The sequence below is a fragment of the Ictidomys tridecemlineatus genome, chromosome 16, assembly GCF_052094955.1.
Source record: "Ictidomys tridecemlineatus isolate mIctTri1 chromosome 16, mIctTri1.hap1, whole genome shotgun sequence".
In the NCBI taxonomy this organism is placed as follows: Eukaryota; Metazoa; Chordata; class Mammalia; order Rodentia; family Sciuridae; genus Ictidomys; species Ictidomys tridecemlineatus.
The window spans coordinates 10,755,038-10,781,008 of record NC_135492.1 but is presented as its reverse complement, the minus strand read 5'-3'; the positions used below and the strand labels follow the sequence as shown (position 1 = coordinate 10,781,008).

Below are 25,971 nucleotides of genomic sequence, written 5' to 3'. Positions count from 1 at the left end.
ATCACATTGCCATACAGTCTGATTATGGTCACAGTTGCCCTACAGTCCCATTCCATCTATTCTGGCCCTTTTCCATCTCCTGGCAGTTACCTGCGAACATACTGTATACATTACTTGTTTGTTCTTTGTGTTTTGCATGGGTTGCTTCCTGGGGCTGAAGTGTCTGCTTCCTGAAAGAATTTTGTTGCTAGCTGTGTGTCCCCACCACCCAGCAGGCATGCACAGAGCTCCTCCTGGAAGACCGAAGGCATGTCTTCCTCAGGGTGCAGGCTCCTGGGCTGTAGAGTCAGTGACTTCCATTCCAATGTGGGATCCACCTCTTCTGGATGTAGGAGCATTGATTAGATACCTGATGAAAGCTTTGGGGATGCTTTCCTTGGCCTTGTGGGACTGTAGTGAAGACATGCTGGGCCCTCAGTGGGCACTCAGCAAGCACAGAAATGATGTGATGTTGAAATGGAGGAAGCAAGAGAGCTTTTCTAGAAGAAAAACCTCCCGGGGAAATGGACGCAGACACCTATAGGCCTGGTCCCCACCTGCCGCCTAGAGTGTGGACCTTGGTGTCATGCATGGCTCATGGGTATTCCTTTGGCTTTGGTTAGAAATCACCTTTACTGTCTCAGTCAGGGGGTCCTAAAGACAGCTTACTGAAGTTAAGTCAGATGAAGTGCAGTCAGATGCACCCCAGGGGTATGTAGTGAGTCTTGACCAGAGGCATGCACAGCATGAGTGCCACACCACATTCTGAGAGCTTGCCACCCTGCAGCCTGTGCCCCCTTTCCCTGCGTGTGTGTGAGTCCTGCCTGTGTCTGCATTTCCCACCAGCAGAGTCTTCCAGAATGTGCTCTTTCCTTCTGTCCTTGCTTGCTTAGCCTGTGCTTTTGAGTTTCATGCAGGCTGTGGGTTTTCACGGTCAGCTCCTCCTTGCTGAGTAGCAGTGTATTGCAGGGTGTTCATCCGTGGTGTTTCAGGGGTCTGACTCAGTTCTGGTTGGGGGCTGCTCTGCCTGGAGTTGCTGAGCTCTAAGGACAGGTGTTTTGTGGGTTTGGGTTTCATTTTGGCTGATGGGGCATCTACAGGGAGAACTGCTGCATCGGGAGTGGATGCGTATACCTGGACCAGCAGGTGCTGAGTGCTCCTCCAGCGTTTTTTTTTTTAATTGGTTGTTCACAACATTACAAAGCTCTTGACATATCATATTTCATACATTAGATTGAAGTGGGTTATGTACTCCCAATTTTACCCCAAATGCAGATTGCAGAATCACGTCGGTTACACATCCACAATTTTACATAATGCCCAATTAGTAATTGTTGTATTCTGCTACCTTTCTCCTCCAGCGTTTTATCCCACCTGCCTATGGGCTGTGCGAGGCTGAAGGTGCTCCAGCCTCCAGGGAATTGGTGTTGGCAGCCTATGCCCCCAGCCCTCAGCAGGGACAGTGCTCCTCACTGGCTTTTGATTTACATTTCAATAAAGATGTTGTTGGGTGTCTTTCCATGTGCCTATTGTCCATTTTTTTGTCTTCTTTTTATTAATATTTTTTAGTTGTAGATGGACACAATATCTTTATTTTATTTTTATGTGGTGCTGAGGATCGAACCCAGGGCCTCGCATGTGCTAGGTGATCGCTTTACCGCTGAGTCACAACCCCAGCCCCTGTTTGTCTTCTTTTGTGAACCATCTCTTCACATTTTGCTACCTGTGGTGGATTCCCAGGCTGCTCTGTGAGCATGGAGCACAGACACCTGGGCAGACATGTGGCTGCTCATCTCTCTGCTGCCTATGGATTTCCAAAGAGGTTCTATTCAGTCAATTCAAGTGTTCTATGGGTTTTTGCCCTTATAACTCATAGGTGGAAATAATAGGAGTGTTTTCACATGCACAGGCCCTGGTTTGATCCCCAGCACCATGCATATGTGCCTGTACACACAGCATTTGTTAGTGTTCTGTATGAGGAAGCAGAGGTATGCATGACATGGAGCTGCTTCATGACTGCACAGCCGGAACGTGAATGCATTGACTTGACCTCATAACTGACCTAAGTGCTGTGGTGGGCGGGCTTGCTTACAGGGGGCATGTAACCTGATGCAGTTGGCCCTCCATACCTGCAGCTCCCACCAACCACAGGTCGAAATATGTCTCAAACTCACAGCTGTGCTGCTTGTGTTTATTGTCATTGCTCCCTGAACTGCACAGTGTGCAGACTACTGAGACAGGATTTGAGTTAGGTTAGGTATGTGGTGATGCAGAGGAGAGGCAGAACACACAGGTGTGCACAGGCTCTGTGCAAACACGACACATTCCATAGAGGGGACTGGAAACATTCCCCCACCCCCCTGTGCACGCACAAATGCTAAGGAGTGACAGTGCAGTGCAGCCATTGAGAAATGATGTTATGCAGCAGGACATCATAGTATTTGGGACCAGTGGCTACTTTGACATGCTGGTGGAAACCAGATACCTAAAAATCATGAGTTTACTTTATTACATTGAAAAATTTTCCCTCAGTCCCTTTCAAAGAATTATGTGTGTATGTCTGTCTTGTTTTCGTGTACAGTATAGTTGCTGTTCCCTGATGGTAATTGAAATACGTTTCAATTGTGCTATTAAATAAAAAAAAATTTAAAAATAAATTTCAGTGTTCAGGCTGCTGCTGTTAGGCTGGAATAAAGACTTGAAATGCTGTGGTGGTTTTAAACTTGCCAACACTCTCATCTTTATTTTTGATAGTCATTTGATTTTTTTTTTCCTTTGGTACTTGGAATTGAACCCAAGGGTGCTTAACTACTAAGCCACATCACCAACACTTTTTAAATTTTTTATTTTTTTTAATAATTTTTTTTAGTTATAAGTGGGCACAATATATTTATTTTATTATTTTATTTTTATATGGTGCTGAGGATTGAACTCAGTGTCTCACGCATGTTAGGTGAACGCTCCACCACTGAGCCACAACTGCAGCCCCAATTTTTTTTTCTTTTGAGACAAGTTCTCACTAGGATGCTTACAGCTTTGATAAGTTGCTGAGGCTGGCTTTGAACCTACGATCAGTCTCAGCCACTAGGATTATAGGCATGTACCACCACACCTGTGATAGTCATTTTATTTCTTTTTTAATTGTTTGTCCTGAACTTCTCAGAAGATGATATATAGTCAGTCAAAAAATATATGAAAAAGTGTTCATCATCACTAGCAACTAGAGAAATGCAAATCAAAACTACTCTAAGATTTCATCTCACTCCAGTGAGAATGGCATCTATTATGAATACAAACAACAAGTGTTGGTGAGGATATGGGGAAAAGGGAACACTCATACACTGCTGGTAGGACTGCAAATTGGTGTAGCCAATAAGGAAAGCAGTATGGAGATTTCTTAGGAAATTGGGAATGGAACCACCATTTGACGCAGCTATCCCTCTCCTCGTTCTATACCTAGAGGACTTAAACAGCATAATACAGGAATGCGGCCACTCAATGTTTATAGCAGCACAATTCACAATAGCTAAACTGTGGAACCACCTAGATGTCCTTCAACAGATGAATGGATTAAAAAAATGTGGCATATATACACAATGGAATGTTACTCAGCAATAAAAGAGAATAAAATCATGACATTGCAGGTAAATGGATAGAGTTAGAGAAAATAATGCTGAGTGAAGTTAGCCAATCCCCAAAAGCAAATGTTGAATGTTTTCTCTGATATAAAGAGGCTGATTCATAAGTAGGGAAGGAGAGCGTGAGAAGAATAGACAAACTCTAGATAGGGCAGTGGGGTGGGAAGGGAAAGGAGGGGAGGGGGCATGGGGTTAGAAATGATGGTGGAATGTTATGGACATTATTATCCAAAGTACACATATGAAAACATGAATTGGTATGAATATACTTTTTATATAACCAGAGATACGAAAAATTGTGCTCTGTATGTGTAATAAGAATTGTAATGCATTTCACTGTCATATATAAATAATTTTTTAAAAAATTTATTCTAATTAGTTACACATGACAGTAGAATGCATTTTGACAGGGGCTGGGGCTGTGGCTCAGTGGTAGAGCACTTACCTAGCATGCATGAGGCACTGGTTTCCATCAGCACCACAAAAAAATGAAATATTGTGTCCATCTAAAAACTAAAAAGTAAATTTTTTTTAAAAAAAGAATGTATTTTGACACATCATACATAAACGGAGTATAACTTCTTGTTTTCTGGTTGTACATGATGTAGAGTTTCACCGTTCATGTAGTCATATGTGCACATAGGGTTATAATGTCCGATTCATTTTACTGTTCTTCCTACCTCCATCCCCCCTCCCTTCCTTTTACTTCCTCTATCTAATCCAGAGCGCTTCTAGTATTCCTAGCCACCCCACTCCCACTTGCTGTGAATTAGCATTCACATATCAGAGAAAATATTCCGCTTTGGTTTTTCGAGATTGGCTTATTTTGCTTAGCATCATATTCTCCAGCTCTGTCCAGTTATCAGCAATGCCATAATTTTATTCTTTTTTAAAGCTGATTAATATTTCATTGTGTGTGTGTGTATATATATACACACACACACACACATATGTGTATATGAGTATATATATTTATATACATACATAAAAATATATACATTTATATTTCATTGTGTGTGTATATATATATACACATACATGTGTGTGTGTGTATATATATATATGTGTGTGTGTGTATATATATATATATATATATATATATATATATATACATATATATATATACCAATCACATTTTCTTTGTCCTTTCATCTGTTGAAGGGCACCAAGGTTAGTTCCATAGTTTAGCTATTGTGAATTGAGTTGCTATCACCATTGATGTGGCTGTATCATTATAGAACTTAGTCCTATGGGTATAAACTGAGGAGTGGGATAACTGTGTAAAATGGTGGTATCACTCCAGATTTTCTGAGGAATCTCCATGCTGTTTTCCAGAGTGGTGACAACAATTAGTAATTTGATGTTGATTTCATCAAGAACAAAACTCCCTGCTGGGCATAGTGGTCATGCCTGTAACCCCAGTAACTCTAGAGACTGGGAAAGGAGAATTGCCTCATCAGACTTGAGGACAAAATTATTTTAACATGAACAAGAACAATATTAGAAAATTATAGGGCTGGGGATGTGGCTCAAGTGGTAGCGCACTTGCCTGGCATGCGTGCGGCCCGGGTTCGATCCTCAGCATCACACACCAACAAAGATGTTGTGTCTGCCGAGAACTAAAAAAAAATAAATATTAAAAAATAATTCTCTCTCTCTCTCTCTCAAAAAAAAGAGAAAATTATAATCCTTATAATACGCCCCTTGTTTTTTTAGTTTGAAGTATTGGAATTGAACTCAGGGGTGATGTACCACTAAACTATACCCCCAGCCCTCTATTTTTCACTTTGTCACTGAGGTTGCTCAGGCTGGCCTCAAATTTGCCTTCCTCCTGACTCAGCCTCCCAAATAAAGTCTCTGGGGTGACAGGCATGGCAAGTCGCCTTCACATCTGGCTCAGCTCTACTTCGCCACGTACACTGTGACCCCTGTGCAGAAATGCCCTGGGCTTGTTTCTCCAGATAAATATCGAGGATCTTGAGGACGACCTGGTGGTGAACGGAGAGAAGTCTGATTGTGTGTTAACAGATGCTGCAGTGTCAGGGAACAAAGGAAGGATTCAGCATGGAAACCCAGAGACCAAGTGGGAAGGAAATGTGGCCAAGGCTGCACCCCCGGAGCAGGTATGGGGACCCCGTGGTAACAAGGAGGCTGGCATGTCAGGGAAGGGCTGTGGCATCCTGCCACGTGCCACCTGTGTCGGGTTTTTCTTGGAGGTATAATTTTCTGAATTTGCTTTGGCTGATTCCGTGGGAACCCTGATGAAGTTTGTGCTAAAGTCCTTGAGATCAGTGGCGGCCCCAGGGGTACTGCACGCAGGTCCCTGCCCTGCCTGCTGCCCAATGTGCTCCAGGCAGCTCTGTGCCTTCTGGGAGCAGCCACTTCTGGTGAAGCGTCCCTGAGGAGCTTCTCACTGCCCAGAGGAGCTGGCCCAATCAGGAGCAGGTGGGTGCCCCAGGCAGCCTGGACCAGCTCTGCAGCAGGGTAGGGTGGGAGAGAGAGGCCACACTGACAGCAGAGGGTACGGGCAGGGTCCTGCTGCAGAAGAATGTGAGGGGCCGCAGGTGCTCCAAGTGGTGCTGGCTTGCTGCTTTGGTTCTCAGTTTTTAAGATTTTGCTTCTCTCTCCATTGATTAGAATATCTTATTTTTATTAGTCTAATGCAAGTGGAAAACTCCGGAAGAAGAAAAAGAAGCAGAAAAATAAGAAAAACAGTGCAGGAGAAGCCTCGGTATGCGATCAGACTTGACTGGCCCCTGCCCAATCCCTCCGTGCCCCATGGGCCATGTCCCTCACGGTGGTGCTGGGAGAAGACCATTTTATTTGATGTCTTCATTTTTTCCTGTCAGGAGTATAACTATCTAAGAGGTCAAGGACAAAGAAGAGTCACTTACAGTTTTGCTTGTGATTTGCCCCTTTGTTCCTTGGTTGTCATGGCCTACTCCTAGTCTCCGTGTCCCAGCTGCCCTCTGCAGGGAGAGTCCCTTCCCAGGCCTGCTCCCTGTTGCTGTTCACCCAGCCTTCATCCCGCCAGTGCACGAGGGGTGCTGGGTGTGGAAGCCCACAGACCAGATCCCCCTCAGTCAGAATGTTTCTGTTCTTGCCTTGATCCTCCTTGTCTCATTGTTCGTCCTGAAGAGAGGTGGTAGCTTTGTTGCTGTTCAGTTGGAGTCACAGGTCCCAGTTCCATTCAACTGAGGATGTGAGCTCACCTGTGACACATGAAGTGTGGCTCTCTGGCACGATGGTTCCGAGGGCCTTCTGGATTAGTGATGGTTCTGAGCTTCCTCCTATAATACATCTCCTCCTTCTGAGTTAGATCATCTTTTAGAAAGTACATACCAAATAACTTTTCAAAGTAACTCCTTGTTATTGGTTGTCAGAGCATTTGGAGTGAAGCCAGTGTGGCGATTAACAGTTCCTTCTGGGCTTTTAGGAAAGTGGGATGGAGGATATCGACCGCATCTTGGAGAGGATTGAGGATGGCAGTGAGCTCAGCCGCCCGGGTCCCCCACCACTGAGCTCCAGGAAGCATGTCCTGTATGTGGAGCACAGGTATGGCCTCGGCCTCTGATTTTGATGGGGAGGAGTGATTTAGAAAGAGGACAGTTTGCTGTCTTTATTTATTTGGAAGTGTTAAGAGTTCATTATTAAACATTTAGGAAGTAGGAAAAAAAAAGGAGAAAGAAGTAAGGAAAAGACATCTGTGTTTCAAAGGACTTTTTTTTGGTACTGAGAATTGAATCCAGGGGTGCTTTACCATTGAGCCATATCCCCAGCCCTTTTTATTTTTTTGAGGCAGGATCTCACCAAGTTGCTTAGGGCCTCACTAATTTGCTGAGGCGGTCCTCAAATTTTCAACCTTCCTGGATGCTAGGATTATACCTGAGCATCACTGCACCTGGCTCCTTTTTATTTTTGATTTTGAGACTGGGTATTGTTAGCTTGTTTAGGGCTTGCTAAGTAGCTGAGATCAGCCTCTAACAAGGAGTCCTCCTTCCTTGGCCTCTGAGTAGACACGGGTCTGGCACCATCATGCCCAGCTCAGGACTTCCAAACAGCTTGCCTTTGTATGTCTCATGAGGCGTTTTGAGCTGTACCAGTGTAGTGTCACCCTTGGATGATCACCCATCTCTTGGTCTGGTGGGTGCTTAATGAAACCTGATCTTTGCCAGCTTTGACAAGCAAGCTGCCTGTATCATTGAGGCCCTCTACTCCGCGTCAGGGTGCATGTTCCCTGTACGAAGCATGGCAGATGAACACTGGACCCACAGGGGAGACCTACCCCAGGTTCTCTCCTAGCAGTGACCCACTGCATCCCTTGAGTGCCCCAAGGGGCCAGTAGTGGTCAGGTCCTATTACAGGTGACAGATTTAAAGAAAGCAGGCCTAGAAATCACCTTTCAAGCCCAAAATCATTGTTCTTTGGCTGCACTCTTACTTAGCTTTCTGTAATTTCGGGTCATTGTAGGAAAGCCTGACTTAATTTTTTCTTCCTCACATTTCCCACATTCTAGACACTTGAATCCGACACAGAACTGAAACGGTATTTTGGTGCTCGAGCGGTCCTGGGGGAGCAAAGGTAAGGCCCACAGCAGCTGCATTCTCAAGCTGTTTTTACCTGCTTTCATTTCTTATGGGTGGGGGAGCCATTGAAAACCCTGGGGGAGAGTACTGAAAGCCACACTGGACAGATGGAGCCCTTCCAGGGCCTGGGCAGGTTGCTGAGACGCCAGGAGGCCAGGCTGTTTCACACCTTCTCAACTGTGCACCCCATATCTTTAAAAAGGTCCTACAAGCTGTTAAACTTTGAATCCTGAAATTTTAGCCAGATCCATTTTGTTTCTCCACCAGCAGGAAAAATGACAAAAAGTTTGGGTTCTGAGATCAGTTTTATGTCACCTAACTCGTTCCTGGCTAGTCAGCCTCTGCAGTGTCAGCTGATGGTGAGTAGGCAGTGGAGTGTCCCTTGGCTTTTCCAGGGGAAGTCAGGGCCCATCCTGGGACTTTCTTTAGGAGGTGGGAATTCCACTCTCCATCTCCGTACCGAAACATCCGGAAGCTTGTGTCTTTTTAAGTATGTGTTTTCTGATTATAGAGCTGAATGCTTTTTGTTAAAGCTCCAAAGCAGTGTAGAAATGTTCCCCTCTTATTCTGATCACCTGTGGCCATGTCCCCAGGCCTTTCTGCACGCCTCTCGAGGAAGCTGTGCTGGCTTTGGCATGTCGGAGTCCCAGGTGTCCTGTGTGCCTGATGCACAGGGTTCTTTGTTAGGCCAAGGATAGGCGTGTCCACACCTTGGCTGCAGGCCCCCTGCATCCATGCAGCCCTCCAAGAAGTGGCCCACTGTGGGTTTCCTCGAGTACCTGCGCCTTGCCCAGCTGCCCTCCCAGGAACGGTGCCACCGAGGCCCACCTGCACTCGGTTGTCCTCAGCTACATCCTCGACAACACAGTGCCTTGAAACTGTGTGAGGTGTGCACGTGGCGCCCTTGTCTGACTGGTGTCTGTTGGGTCATGAGTGGACCAAGGATTATTTTTAGACTTCGTTTGTCCCCACTTTCCTTGTGTTTTACAGTTTTTGCCTTGTATTTTTGTTTTTAAGTGTTTGAGGACTCATGGGTTTCTGACTTCTGTGTGTTTTGGGTTATTTGTGAAAAGCACTTACATGAGCCACTACCTGCGCTGCTCAGGCTGAGTTCTGCCGCTCAGCCCAGCTCTGTCTGCCTGCCCCTGTGTTACATTTTTGCATCATCTTATTTTTGTAAATTATAGTTATTATCAGTCATTAGTTAATAATTACATTCTTTTTTAGTTTTTGTGGTGCTAGGGAGTGAACCCACAGCCACACACCTCCGAGCCACACACCTCTAAGCTGCCCCCTGCACATATTTCAGTTTTATGTATCTATTTTTGAGGTGAGGCCCTTCGTGCTTCCCAGGCTGGTCGCACACTCATGAGTCTGCATGGGCCTCCCCCTCAGCCTCCCAGGCAGCCAGGACCACAGGTCTGTAACCAGGTCAGCTCACTTACTACCTTTATAGTAGCACACTTTTTTGTTGTTTGTTTCTTCAAAAATTTAAGTCCTACTGAAGTATGTCCAGTGAAAAGCTGTGGTTCCCTCCTTCTTGGTCCCCCACCCTTGTCCTGTTGTTCAGAGACCAAACCTTAGCTCATTTCTGTTCCTCCCTCCTGGTGACCATTCAGGGTTTCCATATAGCTGTGCACTGATCTTTGGGGGGAATCTGACTTCCTCCTGAGACAGATGGGGTCTGCTCCCTTCCCCCTGTCTGTGCTGTCTCCACACCCCCTGTGTCGCTCCTCCTGACCCTCCCTCCAGCATCCGTCAGGGCTGCCTCCTCCCCTAGACTTCTGGCTGGAAGCTCACCTCAGACAGACCTGGCGGTGCCCAGGATGCTGTAGACTTCCAGGCACCGGTGGTTTCCTTTCCACTGCTTGCTGCATGTGCAGAGTTGTGCCATTTTGTGCCTCTCAGCCTCTGGCCATGCTTTTCTTTTTGTGTATTTGTTCTTCTCATACAGTTTTAATGTCTCTTTTTGAGAAAAGAAAGATGCTGTTTTGTCCTGTTCCGGGTAGTCCAGCTCCTTATTCCTTGTTTTGTTTTAGTGAAATAGGGCACTGTTGAAAAGCCTAGAGATTGGTCTACACACATCCACATCCCATCACTCAGCTCAGGGTGCAGCCCTTCCAGGCCTGGCTAAGATGCCACCTGGCAAGGGAGCCAGACCCCCTAACAGCAGCTAAGAACTCTTGCCCAAAGGGGGCCTGGGACCCTCAACTTGTCGCTCCACAAGAGTCGCAGGGAGCTGGGTGCCTGAGGACCCTCAACACTCTGCTCTCGGTCTTCTTCCTTGCAGAAATATGCCAATTTCCTCCTCAGTTTTCCTCATTGTTTCCATGTTTTCCTTTTCAAAGATTGGAGTCATATTACTGGGGTCTGGGTCAGAGGTCCACTTCCCTAATTTCCTCTGGCCACAGCCAGGCATTCCTCCTGTGCAGCCTGTCCCACAGGAAGCAGCTCGTTTGCTCAGGGAATTTCAGTGGCCCTGAGCTCCTGCTCTGCACCATGTTCTAGGGTTTCACTTTTGTTTCCTTTTTGTCCCTCTTGCCTTTGTGCTGGACTATTGGCCTCCCTGTTCCCCTGGACCTGATGGTAGCTGCTTGCACAGGTCGCAGCTGGGGTCCCCTCTTCATGCAGCAGTGCTTTGCTCTCCCTCCCTGTGTGCCCCCCTGCCCACTGCTCTGCCTCCAGGGAGAGCTGGAGGGATTGGGGGGCCAGCCTGGCCCCTGGCCCGTGGAGGTAAAGCTGTGCCTGTCTCCTCCTCCCCAGGCCGCGACAGAGGCAGCATGTGTAACCCAAGTGCACGTGGCTGACGACCCCCAAGAGCACCTGGCCGCGGTACAGCAAGCCAGGTGAGTCTGTCACTCCTGCAGCAGGGGGCTGGCACACTGGCCTCAGTGCCTTCTGGGTGGGCCTTGCAGCACCATGTGCAGCTGCGTGTGAGGTATGGTGTTCCTGAGGGTGCAGCAGCCTGTATGTCCCCAGCTGGCCTGACCTGTGCAGAAGCTCTCAACTTCCTTGCCGTCTGCCTCGTCCTCTGGGTGCCATGCTACAGGAAGCAGCTAAACAGACGCTTGCATTTTTAAGTGTTTTTTTTTTGTGTGTGTGTGTGTGTGTGCTGGCACTGAGCCCGAGCCCTCCAAGCCACACATGCCAGGCTGGGCTCTGCTGCTGAGCTGTATCCTCAGCCCTTGAGTTTGTTTTCACATTATGATAATTTGGGGGCTGGGGTTGTAGCTCAGTGGTAGAGCGCTTGCCTAGCATGTATGAGGCCTTGGGTTCGATTCCTAACACCACATAAAACTAAATAAGCAATATAAAGGTATTGTGTCCATCTACAACTAAAAATATTTTAAAAAATCAATAATGTATGATAGTTTTATGTTTAAAGAAAACAGCCATGCAGAAGGTGCAGGGTAGGAAGTGAATGCCCTCTCTGGGCATCGGCTACACAGCATAGAGAAGCATCCAGACATCCCTCTGCAGGTTGATGGGGCACATACTGTAGAAGATGTCATGGGTGTGTAGAGGACATGTGTGGAGGGTGTTAACCAACGCACCTCACCTGCTGTGCCTGTGGGGTTGGGGATTCTAGAAGAATCCCCTTGGACTTCCAGTGAGGATCGCCTGGGAGTTCGGGACCTGTACTTGTAGGATCAACCCTGATGCCTCTCATGTATCTTCTCTTTCCACCAGGTCTCTTGCCCTTCTAGCAAAGGAACCCGAACATGGTAGAGATAGGGGCTCATTGTCTCAATCTGCAGGACTTGGACCTTGGGCCGGGCTCTCAGGATGGAGTAGCTCAGGGGAAGCCCATGAGAACCATTGGCCATTTAGCGGTTGTCTTAGCAGACTGAGTTTTTCAGGTTAACCAGAGGAAATGGTCCCTCCACACAGTCACACAAAAGGAGCAGAACCATATTTGGTCAGGGGTTACACATGGCCAAGGCCTCTGACCTGGCCCTGTGCCCACTGCTCGCCTCCTGCCCCAGCCCCTCACAGCCACCCTGGCTGCTGGTCCCAACCAGACGTGATCGGGCACCCAGATGGACCTCCATGCTCCCATCCCTGAGGTTTGTTGTCCTGGGCCACTTCGGCTCCATCCTTTCCCAGAGCTCATCTGAATTCTATACAGAAGTGAGTCTTTGTGGAAAGCAAACGGAGGCCAGCTCCCGGGACAGCCCAAGGAAGCAGTGGGAAGCAGGCCCAGGTGTTCTGAGAGAGTCCCTGGACGTCAGCCTCTGGCCCAGAGGCAGCCCAGCCCCAGGCCTGGGTGACCTGTGAGACCCCTCAGATCGAGTGGGTTGGTATCACAGAGTCCTTTCTGAGAACAGCACAAGGGAGACCATTGGGGCTACTGTGCTCTGTAGAGGCGCCATGTCCTGGCATCCAGCACACCCTCTCTGTGCACTCTCACCTGCCAGGTCTGTCTATGTGGCTGTTGGAATCGAAAAAAGGGCGTTCCTTCTTTGTGTTTGAACACAGTGAGGAGTACCAGCAGGCACAGCACAAGTTCCTGGTGGCCGTGGAGTCCATGGAGCCAAACAACCTTGTGGTATGTGGGCCCCACAGCTGCCAGTGGGTGGAGGGCGAGTGCCCGGGCAGCTGCTCCCTTGGCAGTGGGGCCTCCGGACCCGAGGGGCACTGTGAAGACTTGGCACTCAGGTGCTCTCCTGCTGGGAGCTGCGTGTAGTGGCACTATGGTCCTTCCCAGGTGCTGCCTCTGTCTTGGGCCTCACTGGGGAGGTAGGGGGAGCATGTAGATCCTGCTGGCCCCATGTCCCCCATGTAGGGGGGGCAGGAACCTGCTTGCTTTCAGTCCTCTGTCCTGAGACCTGGGAGCGAATACAGCCCCACTGGGCAGGCAGTTTCCCCAGTTCCCACCTGGAGCCAGGTCCAGGCCTTGGCTGGGTAATAGCAGTGCACACCTGGAGTCCAAAGGGAATTTCGTCTGTCACCTGGTGATCATCTCTCCTGGTGTGCACAGGTCCTGGTGGACTGCAGGGGTGTCCTTTGGGTCCCTGCCTGTGACCTTCCTCCAGAGCTGCCCTTCTTTTCTGGTAGATTCTGCTCCAGACAAGCCCCTAACATGTGGACTCACTCCTGCAGCTCAGTGATGCCTACCGCTTTCAAGAGGATCAGGAGATGGCACGAGACCTCATAGGTGAGACCCAGTAGGCAGTGCAGCCTGCCTGTTCTCGCCACTAGAGCAGATGCAGGTGGCGGGACGTTGTCATGTAGCACTTTGTGGAAGGTGTGTCATGCCTGGTTTAGTGTGTCCCAGAACTGGGCAGCCATCACTGCAGTCCATTCCAGGAAAACAGCCTGCCATTTTCTATCTTCCCCCAGGCCCCAGAACCCCTGACTTCTGGTCAGACTCTCCGTGGCCCTACCTGTGTGGGGAGCCATTCAGTGGAAGCACTGTGCATGGTCTCTGCCCATGGTTGTGTGCCCCATGTGTGGTGTGACCCAGGTTTGCGTGTGCTCTTGGCTGGATAGTACTCCCCCTTTGGACAGACGTGGTTGGCGTATCCGTCATCAGTGGTGGTTCTGGTTGCTCTTCCGTGTGTGCACGCATGCTGCTGTGGGCATCTGGGCCGTGTTTGTATCACCTGGGGACTGGGCATGAACAGGACATGTGGCAGTTGCACCCCATGGTGTCGAGGGCGTTTCTCATTCAGGCTCACATGTTCTGTGGCTGCAATTAATGCCATGGCACCAGGGAAACCTAGGAGGTCCCATTGCAGGGTCCCAATTCTGTGACCCCTTCTTTCCAGTGCTTCGCTTGTTTGGGGTCTTGGGAGTTGCAGGCGCCTACTGTGGCTGACTCCTGCCTCTGTGTTGCTGCCCACAGAGCGAGCGCTGTACAGCATGGAGTGTGCCTTCCACCCCCTGTTCAGTCTCACCAGTGGGATATGCCGGCTGGACTACCGCAGACCCGAGAACAGGTGAGCCGCCTCTCCTGAGGGCAGCCCTCCCTGTGGCCGGGATACTTTTGCAGGCCTCACAGGCCTGTGTCTTGATTCTTAAATCAGTGATGCTTAAGTCAGATTCAGCCTGACAGAGCAGACCTGGGTCTATGCTCTGCTTTATGACATTTCTGTGCTGACCACCTCTGGCATCAGCCCCGAGGCAAGGCTGCATGACCGCAGCAGTCTTTCTGCTGTCCTGTGTGTATTCTTGCTGCTCTGGGCAGCGCTGCTTGGCTGTGGCATGGCCCCCACCTTATGGCCACCATGCCCTGTCTCAGTGCAGCAACGTGGCTGCACTGGGCACTCTGTCTAGACTTTCTCCACTGGTTTCTTTTTCTAGTAAACTCTCAGTTCTAAAAATAAGTCTACAGGATGACTAAAGTCACATAGCTTTATGTACCCAACAGTAGCGCCATTGAAATTTGAAGGTAAATTAAGATCATAATTATAACCGTTTTTAGCTCATTTCCCTTGAATAACAAACAAGTAGCAAACCAAAAGCAAGATAATGATTTCAAAAAGCTTGGTTTTCAGGGAGCTGAGGCTGTAGCTCAGTGGCAGAGCTCTTGCCTAGCACATGAGAAGCACTGGTTTGATCTTCAGCAGCACCACATAAAAATAAATAAAATAAAAAATATTCTGTCCATCTACAACAACAACAAAATTTTTTTAAAACCTTTTTTAAAATATTTATTTTTTAGGTGTAGATGGACACAACACAGTGCCTTTTTTAATGTGGTGCTGAGGATCAAACCCGGGTCCCACCTGTGCTAGCCGAGCGCTCTACAGCTGAGCCACAATCCCAGCCCCAACAACAAAAATTTTTTAAATACTTTCAGTACATTTGTGTGTGTTCAGCTCTTCAGGCATTCACAAAGCTTCTCCCCAGACACAAAAGGCATTCGCAGACTCGTATGATGACCTGGACACTGGCGTGGAGCCAGGTGGCTCTCAGAGGCTGCTCTGCTGTTTGCTGCCACTTGAACTCACATGGACCTTTTTGGATATAGGAGCTTCTACCTGGCCCTCTACAAGCAGATGAGCTTCCTGGAGAAGCGTGGCTGCCCGCGCACCACACTGGAGTTCTGCAAGCTCATCCTAAGGTGAGTGTCCACCAGGGATCCACTCCTGCCAGTCCTCATGGCAGGGGCTTCTGGGCTGCAGAGACCCTAGGCCCTGACATTTTCCTTGCTCTCTTTGCTCTTCCCTCACTGTGCTGCCTGCGAAGCCTTGAGCCACACGAGGACCCGCTGTGCATGCTGCTGCTTGTCGACCACCTGGCCTTGTGGGCCCGGAACTATGAGTACTTGATCCACCTCTTCCAGGAATGGGAGGTAGGTGTGCGCTTGCAGTGTGACTAGTAGCCATGGTGAGGCCATGAAGCAGAGCCAGGGTGGGTTCCAGGGGCCTCCTGCCCTTTAGTCTCCCTCAATTCTGCTGTTGAGCAGAATCAGGTCTTTCCAGAGGGAAGCAGCCTGGCATCAGAACCCCAAGATGAGCACACAACTGCATCGAGTGTGCGTGTAGAGATGGTACTTAGTAATGGACAGTCAGGCAGACCACAGAGCTGGGCGTGCTAGGCACATAAAGGGACAGCCACTCAGTGAGGGAAGTTGTGATGCAGGGCTGACAGGGACCCTAGGTCCTGAGTGTGGGGACGACAGTCTGGGTAGTCATGATTGGTTACATGTTCCAGGTCAGAGTCGCACATAAATTCCACCTGCCATCCTGGGGCCCCCAGACCCAGGAGAGTGGGGTTTGTCTTGGGCTCCACTGAGTGCTATAGAGCATGCACTATCTTGCTACAGGTGGGGTTTGCACACAAGTCAAAGCAGCAGTATAGGTGTTTTGGGTCAGGCTCCATGTGTGAAGATCAGTCTCACTTCTCGCTTTAGTGTAGCTGCTGCAAACTGAGTGGGACAAACAGCTGAACAGAGCTTGTCCAGAGGGGGCTCAGGCTTAGAAGGGGAGGAGGGGGAGGAGCCTGTACTTGTTCTACTTTTCTGCTTGAACCTTTCACAGTACATATTTTTTGTGAATAAAGAAATACATTTTTCATAAAAAATAAGTAATGAAAAACAGGTAAATCATTTAAAATCACATAACTCTTTATACAGTTGGCCAAGAAGTCTCACTTCCAGGGATCTAGTTTACAGAGATTCCAGGAACTCAGGAGAATGGCTATAAGAAACCCACAGGGTCCCCAGAACCAGCCACAGAAGAATGTTTGTGGTGGTTTATAAGATTACAGAACTCTGTGGAGATGAGCATTTCCTGTTAATGGAAAAGCATGGAGTAGATCATGTCTGTTACATCGCACACAGAGAAAGGCGGGGAAATGTTTGAAGAGGGTAGTGACCCCTCTAGGTGGGGGCAGTCATAGCTTGGCTGCCTTAACTCTGGACCCTGCTGTGTGGGGAGAGGGAGTCGCTCCTGTCCCCCACAGTGCTGAGCCTGAGGGGCTCAACAGAGCTCTTTTCCCACTGATGTTGCCCTTCTGCACATTGAAGACCCCCAGGTGGAGCAAATCCTCCATTCAGGTGTGGGGGTGGCCCGCTTTGTCAGCTCACTGTGGTGCTCCTGGTCCTCACAGAGGGCAGGCCCCTCACCTGGCCTCTTGCTCCCTTGTAGGCTCATCGGAACCTGTCGCAGCTCCCAAATTTTGCCTTCTCGGTTCCATTGGCATACTTCCTATTGAGTCACAGACAGACCTCCCCCAGCATGAGCTCAGCTTTGCCAGAGAGAAGGCCTCCCTCTTGATCCAGCAGGCACTCACCATGTTCCCTGGAGGTAGGTACCACGCTGGCCTGTGCAGTGGTTCTTCCTGAGGGTGGAGACCTGGTCCCAGCCCTGCCTTGTGCTTAAAGAAAGATGTGTTCTCCAGCCAGCCTAAAAACTGCTGATGTTGCAGTTAGCTGATTATCCCTCTCAGCGGGCCAACTGCACGCCAGCCAGGTGGGAGGGGGCTTTGGGTGAGGGACAAACTGTATGTCCACTAACTTTGCTGTTAGTTACAGGGCAGGAGAGAGATACAGGGTATGCACATTGGTGTTTAGTGTTAGGGAGAGAAACAGCAGCAGAGGGTTGAGCGGGGCCTGGACCTGATCCAGAGGCAGTATGTGGCACGGCCCTGCATTTCCAGGGTGCCCCCCCGCCACACTAGGCCTCTATCTGCACCCAGGGCAAGTCCAGGGGGCTGCTACCTACTCAGGCGGCAGGTAGGGAACCTTCTCCACAAGCACGCAGGAAGTGAACCTCTAGAGGAGGCCGTCCTTGTGCTTGAGGGTAGGAGTGTTTTTTGTGACAGAGGTGTGCAAACAATCGGTGACTGCCCCTCTGAGGGGAAGTCCCAGAGTCAGCACTGCTTTGTTGGCTCTGATGAAGCCATAGAGAGGCCCCAGCACTGGGTGGACGCGAGCACAGGCAGACCCACCTGCAGTGTCCAGAGCTCCCTGTCAGGAGCAGAGCCAGCTCACCAACTCAGGGCTCAGCCCATCATCCCAGCAGCCACCTCTGTCCCCCTTGGATTCGATGCAACTGGGAGCCCTCGGTAGGCCAGCCAAGGTGGGGGACACAGAGCCACGGGGCCCACGTTGAATAACAGAGCTGCCATGGCTATCCCTCAGGAGAGACCCTACTGCGGCTTGTCCCTGGGAGACAGTTGGTAGGCCAGCTTTCCCAGCAGCTGCCTCTGGCAGGGTCTCGGCATGTGGGCAGTGTAGGGAAGCCCTGCCTACTCAGCCGGAGAGTACTGCATGGGGACAGTACTAGAGCTGGAGAGGCCCTGACCCAGAGGACTGGACACCCAGAGCCCGTGACCATGTGTTGGCCACTGTCCTTATGCTGGGGCCCTGTGGGGTCACCTCCTCCAGGGCACTGGTCGACCCACTCCCATCAGTCTGTCCTAGGGTCTGTTGCTCATGCTTGAAGGGTGATGGCAAGTCTCCCTGAGATGTGGAAGGGCACTTGGAGGACAAGGGTCTGCCTCCAGGGTGCAGAGAGGTACCTGCTCATCCTTTGTGGACCCCCATCCTCAGCCACTCCCCCTGCAGCAGCTCAGAACGCTGGTCAGACTCAAGGACCCCATGGCCTTGCAGCCTCTGTGACGTCATGACTCCACCCAGTCCCCCATCCCTGACCCTGGTCTTCCTCTCACAGCCAGTCCCCCATCTCTGACCCAGGCCTTGCTCCGACCAGCTCCCGATCCCTGACCCTTGCCTTGCTCCCACAGCCAGCTCCCCATCCCTGACCTTGGCCTTGCTCCACCCAGCTCCCCATCCCTGACCCAGGTCTTGCTCAACAGCTAACGCCCCATCCGTGACCTTGGCCTTGCTACACCCAGCTCCCCATCCATAACTCTGGCCTTCCTCCCACAGCCAGCTCCCTATCCCTGACCTTGGACATGCTCCACCCAGCTCCCCATCCCTGACCCAGGTCTTGCTCCCATAACCAGTCCCCCATCCCTGACCCAGGCCTTGCTCCACCCAGTTCCCCATCCCTGAACCAGGCTTGCTGCCACAGCCAGCGCCCCGTCCCAGACCCAGTCCTTGCATCACAGCCAGCCAGCCATCCCTAACCAAGGGCTTGCTCCACAGCCAGCTCCCCATCCCTGACCCTGGCCTTGCCCCACCCAGGTCCCCATCTCTGACCCAGTCTTTGATCCACCCAGCTCCCCATCCCTGATCTTGGCGTTGCTCTGCCCAACTCCCGATCCCTGACCCAGGCCTTGCTCCCACAGCCAGCCCCCTGCCCGGACCCTGGCCTTATTCCCACAGCCAGCGCCCCATCACGAACCCTAGCCTTGCTCCACCCAACTCCCCATCCCTGGCATTGGTCTTGCTCCACCCAGCTCCCCATCCGGGACCCAGGCCTTGGTCCCACAGCCAGTTACCCATCCCTGACCAAGGCCTTGCTCTACCCAGCTCTCCATCCCTGAACCTGGCCTTTCTCCCACAGCCAGTCCCCCATCCCTGACCCAGGCCTGGCTCCACCCATCTCCCCATCCCTGACCCTGGACTTATTCCCACACCCAGACCCCGATCCCTGACCCAGGCCTTGCTCCAACAGCAAGCTCCACATCCCTGACCTTGAACTTGCTCCACCCAGCTCCCCATCCCTTACCCAGGTATTGCTCCCACAGCTAACCCCCAACCCTTACTCAGGCCTTGCTGCACCCAGCTCCCCATCCCTGACACAGGCTTGCTCCCAAAGCCAGCCCCCTATCTCTGACCTTGGCTTTGCTCCACCCAGCACCACATTCCTGACCCAGGGCTTGATCCCACAGCCAGCCCCCAATCCCTGACCCAAGCCTTGCTCCCACAACCAGCCCCCCATCCCTGACCCAGGACTTGCTCCACAGCCAGCCCCCCATCCCTGATCCATACCTTGCTCCACAGCCAGCACCCATGCCCTGACCCAGGCCTTGCTCCAACCAGCTTCCCATCTCTGACCCAGGCTTGCTCCCACAGCCAGATCCCCACCATGACCCTGGTTTGCTCCACCCAGCTCCTCATCTCTGACCCAGGTCTTGATCCACCCAGCTCCCCATCCCTGACCTTGGCCTTACTCCACCTAGCTCCTCATCCCTAACCCAGGCCTTGTTACCAAGCCAGTCCCCCCATCCCTGACCCAGGCCTTGCTCCATCCGGCTCCCCATCCTGACCCTGGCCTTGCTCCCACAGCCAGTCCCCTATTCCTGACCCAGCCTTTGCTCTACCCAGCTCCCCATCCCTGACCCAGGTCTTGCTCCCACATCCAGCTCCCCATCCCTGACCTTGGCCTTACTCCACCCAACTCCCATGCCTGTCCCAGGTCTTGCTCCCACAGACAGTCCCCTGCCCTGACCATGGCCTAGTTCCAACACCCAGCTCCTCATCCCTGACTTTGGACTTATTCCACCCAGCCCCACATCCCTGACCCTGGCCTTGCTCCACAACCAGCTCCCCATCTCTGACCCAGGCCTTGCTCCACCCAGCTCCCCATCTCTGACCCAGGCTGGCTCCCACAGCCAGCTCCCCATCCCTGACCTTGGCCTTGCTCCACCTAGCTCCTCATCCCTGAACCAGGCCATGTTCCCACAGCCAGTCCCCAATCCCTGACCCAGGCTTTGCTCCACCCAGCTCCCATCACTGACCCTGGCCTTGCTCCACCCAGCTCCCCATCCCTGACCCAGGCCTTGATCCCACAGCCAGTCCCCAATACCTGACCCAGGCTTTGCTCCACCCAGCTCCCATCACTGACCCTGACCTTGCTCCACCCAGCTCCCCATCCCTGACCCAGGCCTTGATCCCACAGCCAGTCCCCCATCCCTGACCCAGGCCTTGCTCCACCCAGCTCTCCATCCCTGACACAGTCCTTTCTCCACCCAGCTCCCCATGCCTGACCCAGGTATTGCTCCCAGAGCCAGCCCCCCATCCCTGACCCAGGCCTTGCTCCACCCAGCTCCCCATTCCTGACACAGGCTTGCTCCCAATGCCAGCCCCCCATCTCTGACCTTGGCCTTGCTCCACACAGTTCCCCATCCCTGACCCAGGCCTTGATCCCACAGCCAGCCCTCCATCCCTGATCCAGGCCTTTGTCCACCCAGCTCTCCATCCCTGACCCTGGCCTTGCTCCCACAGCCAGTCCCCCATCCCTGAGGCGGGCCTGGCTCCACCCAGAGCCCCAACCCTGACCCAGGCCTTGCTCCCACAGCCAGCTCCCCATCCCTGACCTTGGCCTTGCTCCACCCAGCTCCCCAACCCAGACCCTGGCCTTTCTCCCAAAGCCAGTCCCCCATCCCTGAATCTGGCCTGCTCCCACAGCCAGTACCCCATCCCTGACCCTGGCCTTGCTCCACCCAGCTCCCCATTCCTGACCCAGGTCTTGCTCCCAGAACCAGCCCCCCATCCCTTACCCAGGCCTTGCTCCACCCAGCTCCTCATCCCTGACCCAGGTCTTGATCCACCCAGCTCCTCATCCCTGACCTTGGCCTTGCTCCACATAGCACCTATTCCCTGACAAAAGGCCTTGCTCCACCCAGCTCTCCCTCCCTGACCCTGGCCTTGCTCCCACAGCCAGTCCCCTATCCCTAACCCAGGCTTTGCTCTACCCAGCTCCGCATCCCTGACCCAGGGCTTGCTCCCACATCCAGCTCCCCATCCCTGACCTTGGCCTTGCTCCACCGAACTCCCATCCCTGTCCCAGGTCTTGCTCCCACAGCCAGTCCCCTGACCTGACCATGGCCTAGTTCCCACACTCAGCTCCCCATCCCTGACCCAGGCCTTGCTCCCACAACCAGCGGCCCATCCCTGACCCAGGCCTTGATCCACCCAGCTCCCCATCTCTGACCCAAGGTGGCTCCCACAGCCAGCTCCCATTCCTGACCCTGGCCTTGCTCCACCCAGCTCCTCATCCCTGACCCAGGCCTTGTTCCCACAGCCAGTCCCCCACCCCTGACCCAGGCCTTGCTCTCAAAGCCAGTCCCACATCCCTGAACCTGGCCTTATTCCCACAGCCAGTACCCAATCCCTGACCCAGACCTTGCTCCACCTAGCTCCCCATCCCTGACCCAGGCCTTGCTTCACCCAGCTCCCCATCTCTGACCCAGGCTTGCTCCCACAGCCAGCTCTCAATCCCTGACCCTGGCCTTGCTCCACCCAGCTCCCAACCCTGACCCAGGTATTGATCCACACAGCTCTCCATCCCTGAACTTGGCCTTGCTCCACTCAGCTCCTCATTCCTGACCCAGGCATTGTTGCCACAGCCAGTCTCCAATCCCTGACCCAGGCTTTGCTCCACCCAGCTCCCATCCCTGACCCTGGCCTTGCTCCACCCAGCTCCCCATCAGTGACCCAGGCCTTGATCCCACAGCCAGTCCCCCATCCCTGACCCAGGCCTTGCTCCCAAAGCCAGTCCCACATCCCTGAACCTGGCCTTGTTCCCACAGCCAGTCCCCAATCCCTGACTCAGACCTTGCTCCACACAGCTCCCATCCCTGACTCTGGCCTTGTTCCACACAGCTCCACATCACTGACCCAGGTCTTGTTCCACCCAGCTCCCCATCCCTGACCTTGGCCTTGCTCCACCCAGCTCCCCATCCCTGACACAGGCCGTGCTTCCACAGCCAGCCCCCTGCCCTGACTCTGGCCTTATTCCCACAGCCAGCTCCCCATCCCTGACCCTGGCCTTGCTCCACCCAGTTTCCCATCCCTGACCTTGGTCTTGATCCACCCAGCTCCTCATCCCTGACCCAGGCCTAGTTCCCACATCCAATCCCCCATCAGTGACCCTGGCCTTGCTCCACCCAGCTCTTCATCCCTGACCCTGGCCTTGCTCCCACAGCCAGTCTCCCATTCCTGACCCAGGCCATGCTCCACCCAGGTCCCCATCCCTGACCCAGGCCTTGCTCCCACACCCAGCTCCCCATCCCTGATGTTGGCTTTGCTCCACCCAGCTCCCATCCCTGACACTGGTCTTGATCCCACAGCCAGCCCCCTGCCCTGACACTGGCCTTGCTCTACCCAGCTCCCCATCCCTGACCCTGGCCTTGCTCCAACCAGTCGCCGATCCCTGACCCTGGCCTTCCTCACACAGCCAGTCCCCCATCCCTGACCCAGGCCTTGCTCCGACCAGCTCCCGATCCCTGACCCTGGCCTTATTCCCACAGCCAGCTCCCCATCCCTGACCTTGGCCTTGCTCCACCCAGCTCCCCATCCCTGACCCAGGTCTTGCTCACACAGCCAGAGCCCCATCCATGACCTTGGCCTTGCTACACCCAGCTCCCCATCTGTAACCCTGGCCTTGCTCCCACAGCCAGCTCCCTATCCCTGATCTTGGACATGCTCCACCCAGCTCCCCATCCCTGACCCAGGTCTTGCTCCCATAGCCAGCCCCCCATCCCTGACCCAGGCCTTGCTCCACCCAGTTCCCCATCCCTGACCCAGGTCTTGCTTTCATAGCCAGCCCCCCATCCCTAACCCAGGCCTTGTTCCACCCAGCTCCCCATTCCTGACCCAGGTCTTGCTCTCATAGCCAGCCCCCCATCCCTGACCCAGGCCTTGCGCCACCCAGCTCCCCATCCCTGACCCAGGCTTGCTCCCACAGCCAGCCGCCCATCCCAGACCCAGTCCTTGCACCACAGCCAGTCGCCCATACCTAACCAAGGCCTTGCTCCACAGCCAGGTCCCCATCTCTGACCCAGGCCTTGATCCACCCAGCTCCCCATCCCTGACAATGGCCTTATTTCCACACCCAGCCCCCGATCCCTGACCCAGGCCTTGCTCCCACAGCAACCTTCACATCCGTGACCTTGAACTTGCGCCACCCAGCTCACCATCCCTTACCCAGGTATTGCTCCCACAGCCAGCCCCCCAACCCTTACCCAGGCCTTGCTGCACCCAGCTCCCCATTCCTGACACAGGATTGCTCCCAAATCCAGGCCCACATCTCTGACCTTGGCTTTGCTCCATCCAGCTCCCCATCCCTGACCCAGGCCTTGATCCTACAACCAGCCCCCAATCCCTGACCCAAGCCTTGCTCCCACAGCCAGACCCCATCCCTGACCCAGGCCTTGCTCCACAGCCAGCCCCCCATCCCTGATCCACACCTTGCTCCACAGCCAGCTCCTATTCCCTGACCCAGGCCTTGCTCCACCCAGCTCCCCATCTCTGACCCAGGCTTGCTCCCACACCAGCTCCCCACCCTGACCCTGGCCTTGCTCTACCTAGCTCCCCATCCCTGACCCAGGTCTTGATTCACCCACCTCCCCATCCCTGACCTTGGCCTTGCTCCTCCTATCTTCTCAACCCTGACCCAGGCCATGTTACCACAGCCAGTCCTCCATCCCTGATCCAGGCCTTGCTCAACCCGGCTCCCCATCCATGACACTGGCCTTGCTCCCATAGCCAGTCCCCTAACCCTGACCCAGCCTTTGCTCTACCCAGCTCCCCATCCCTGACTCAGATCTTGCTCCCATATACAGCTCCCCATCACTGACCTTGGCCTTGCTCCACCCAACTCCCATCCCTGTCCCAGGTCTTGCTCCCACAGCCAGTCCCCTGCCCTGACCATGGCCTAGTTCCAACACCCAGCTCCCCATCCCTGACCTTGGCCTTACTCCACCCAGCCCCCCATTCCTGACCCTGGCCTTGCTCCACAACCAGCTACCCAATCCTGACCCAGGTCTTGCTCCCACAGCCAGTCCCCTGCCCTGACCATGGCCTAGTTCCAACACCCAGCTCCCCATCCCTGACCTTGGCCTTACTCCACCCAGCCCCCCATTCCTGACCCTGGCCTTGCTCCACAACCAGCTCCCCATTCCTGACCTTGGCCTTGCTCCACCCAGCTCCTCATCCCTGACCCAGGCCTTCTTCCCACAGCCAGTCCCCAATCCCTGACCCAGGCTTTGCTCCACCCAGCTTCCATCCCTGACCCTAGCCTTGCTCCATCCAGCACCCGATCCCTGACCCAGGCCTTGATCCCACAGCCAGTCCCCCATACCTCACCCATGCCTTGCTCCACCCAGCTCCCCATCCCTGACCCAGGCCTTGTTCCCACAGCCAGTCCCCCATCCCTGACCCAGGCCTTGATCCCACAGCCAGCCCCCCATCTCTGATCCAGGCCTTTCTCCACCCAGCTCTCCATCCCTGACCCTGGCCTTGCTACCACAGCCAGTCCCCCATCCCTGAGGAAGGCCTGCCTCCACCCAGTGCCCCAACCGTGACCCAGGCCTTGCTTTCACAGCCAGCTCCCCATCCCTGACCTTGGCCTTGCTCCACCCAGCTCCCCAACCCAGACCCTGGCCTTGCTCCCAAAGCCAGTCCCCCATCCCTGAACCTGGCCTTGCTCCCATAGCCAGTACCCCATCCCTGACCCTGGCCTTGTTCCACACAGCTCCCTATCCCTGACCCTGGCCTTGCTCCACCCAGCTCCCGATCCATGACCCAGGTCTTGCTCCCAGAGCAAGCCCCCCATCCCTTACCCAGGCCTTGCTCCACCCAGCTCCCCATACCTGACACAGGATTGGTCCCAAAGCCAGCCACCCATCTCTAAACTTGGCCTTACTCCACCCAGCTCTCCATCCCTGACCCAGGCCTTGATCCCACAGGCAGCCCCCAATCCCTGACCCAAGCCGTGCACCACCCTGCTCCCCATCCATGACCCAGGCTTGTTCCCACAGCCAGCTCCCATCCCTGACAATGGCATTGCTCCACCCAGCTCCTCATCCCTCACCCAGGTCTTGATCCACCGAGCTCCTCATCCCTGACCCAAGCCTTGCTCTACCCGGCTCTCCATCCCTGACCCTTGCCTTGCTCCCACAGCCAGTACCCTACCCCTAACCTAGGCTTTGCTCTATGCAGCTCGGCATCCCTGACCCAGGTCTTGCTCCCACATCCAGCTCCCCATCCCTGACCATGGCCTTGCTCCACCGAACTCCCATCCCTGTCCCAGGTCTTACTCCCACAGCCAGTCCCCTGACCTGACCATGGCCTAGTTCCCACACCCAGCTCCCCATCCCTGACCTTGGCCTTCCTCCACCCAGCCCGCAATCCCTGACACTGGCCTTGCTCCACGCAGCTCCCAACCCTGACCCAGGTCTTGATCCACACAGCTCCCCTTCCCTGACGCTGGCCTTGCTCCACCCAGCTCCACATCCCTGACCCAGGCCTTGTTCCCACAGCCAGTCCCCCATCCCTGACCCAGGCCTTGCTCCCAAAGCCAGTCCCACATCCCTGAAAATGGCCTTGTTCCCACAGCCAGTCCCCAATCCCTGACCCAGGCCTTGCTTCACCCAGCTCCCCATCCCTGACCTTGGCCTTGCTC

The 25,971-nt window shown here is 53.4% G+C and overlaps 1 protein-coding gene and 1 pseudogene across 2 annotated transcripts in view; both read left to right on the top strand.

The window, feature by feature from the left end:
- Positions 1 to 25,971, top strand: part of LOC144371438 (uncharacterized) — a 395,907-nt gene that overhangs the window by 309,331 nt on the left and 60,605 nt on the right. The window lies entirely within an intron of this gene.
- Positions 2,354 to 25,971, top strand: part of LOC144371390 (ribosome quality control complex subunit TCF25-like) — a 31,807-nt pseudogene continuing 8,189 nt past the window's right edge. Inside the window, exons 1-13 of the transcript XR_013431440.1 lie at positions 2,354 to 2,449; positions 5,579 to 5,740; positions 6,274 to 6,348; positions 7,054 to 7,172; positions 8,134 to 8,198; positions 10,967 to 11,049; positions 12,622 to 12,752; positions 13,262 to 13,361; positions 14,052 to 14,145; positions 15,180 to 15,272; positions 15,398 to 15,503; positions 16,801 to 16,959; positions 17,796 to 17,917. The product of XR_013431440.1 is annotated as a ribosome quality control complex subunit TCF25-like (transcript). The remainder of the gene's footprint in view (positions 2,450 to 5,578; positions 5,741 to 6,273; positions 6,349 to 7,053; positions 7,173 to 8,133; positions 8,199 to 10,966; positions 11,050 to 12,621; positions 12,753 to 13,261; positions 13,362 to 14,051; positions 14,146 to 15,179; positions 15,273 to 15,397; positions 15,504 to 16,800; positions 16,960 to 17,795; positions 17,918 to 25,971) is intronic.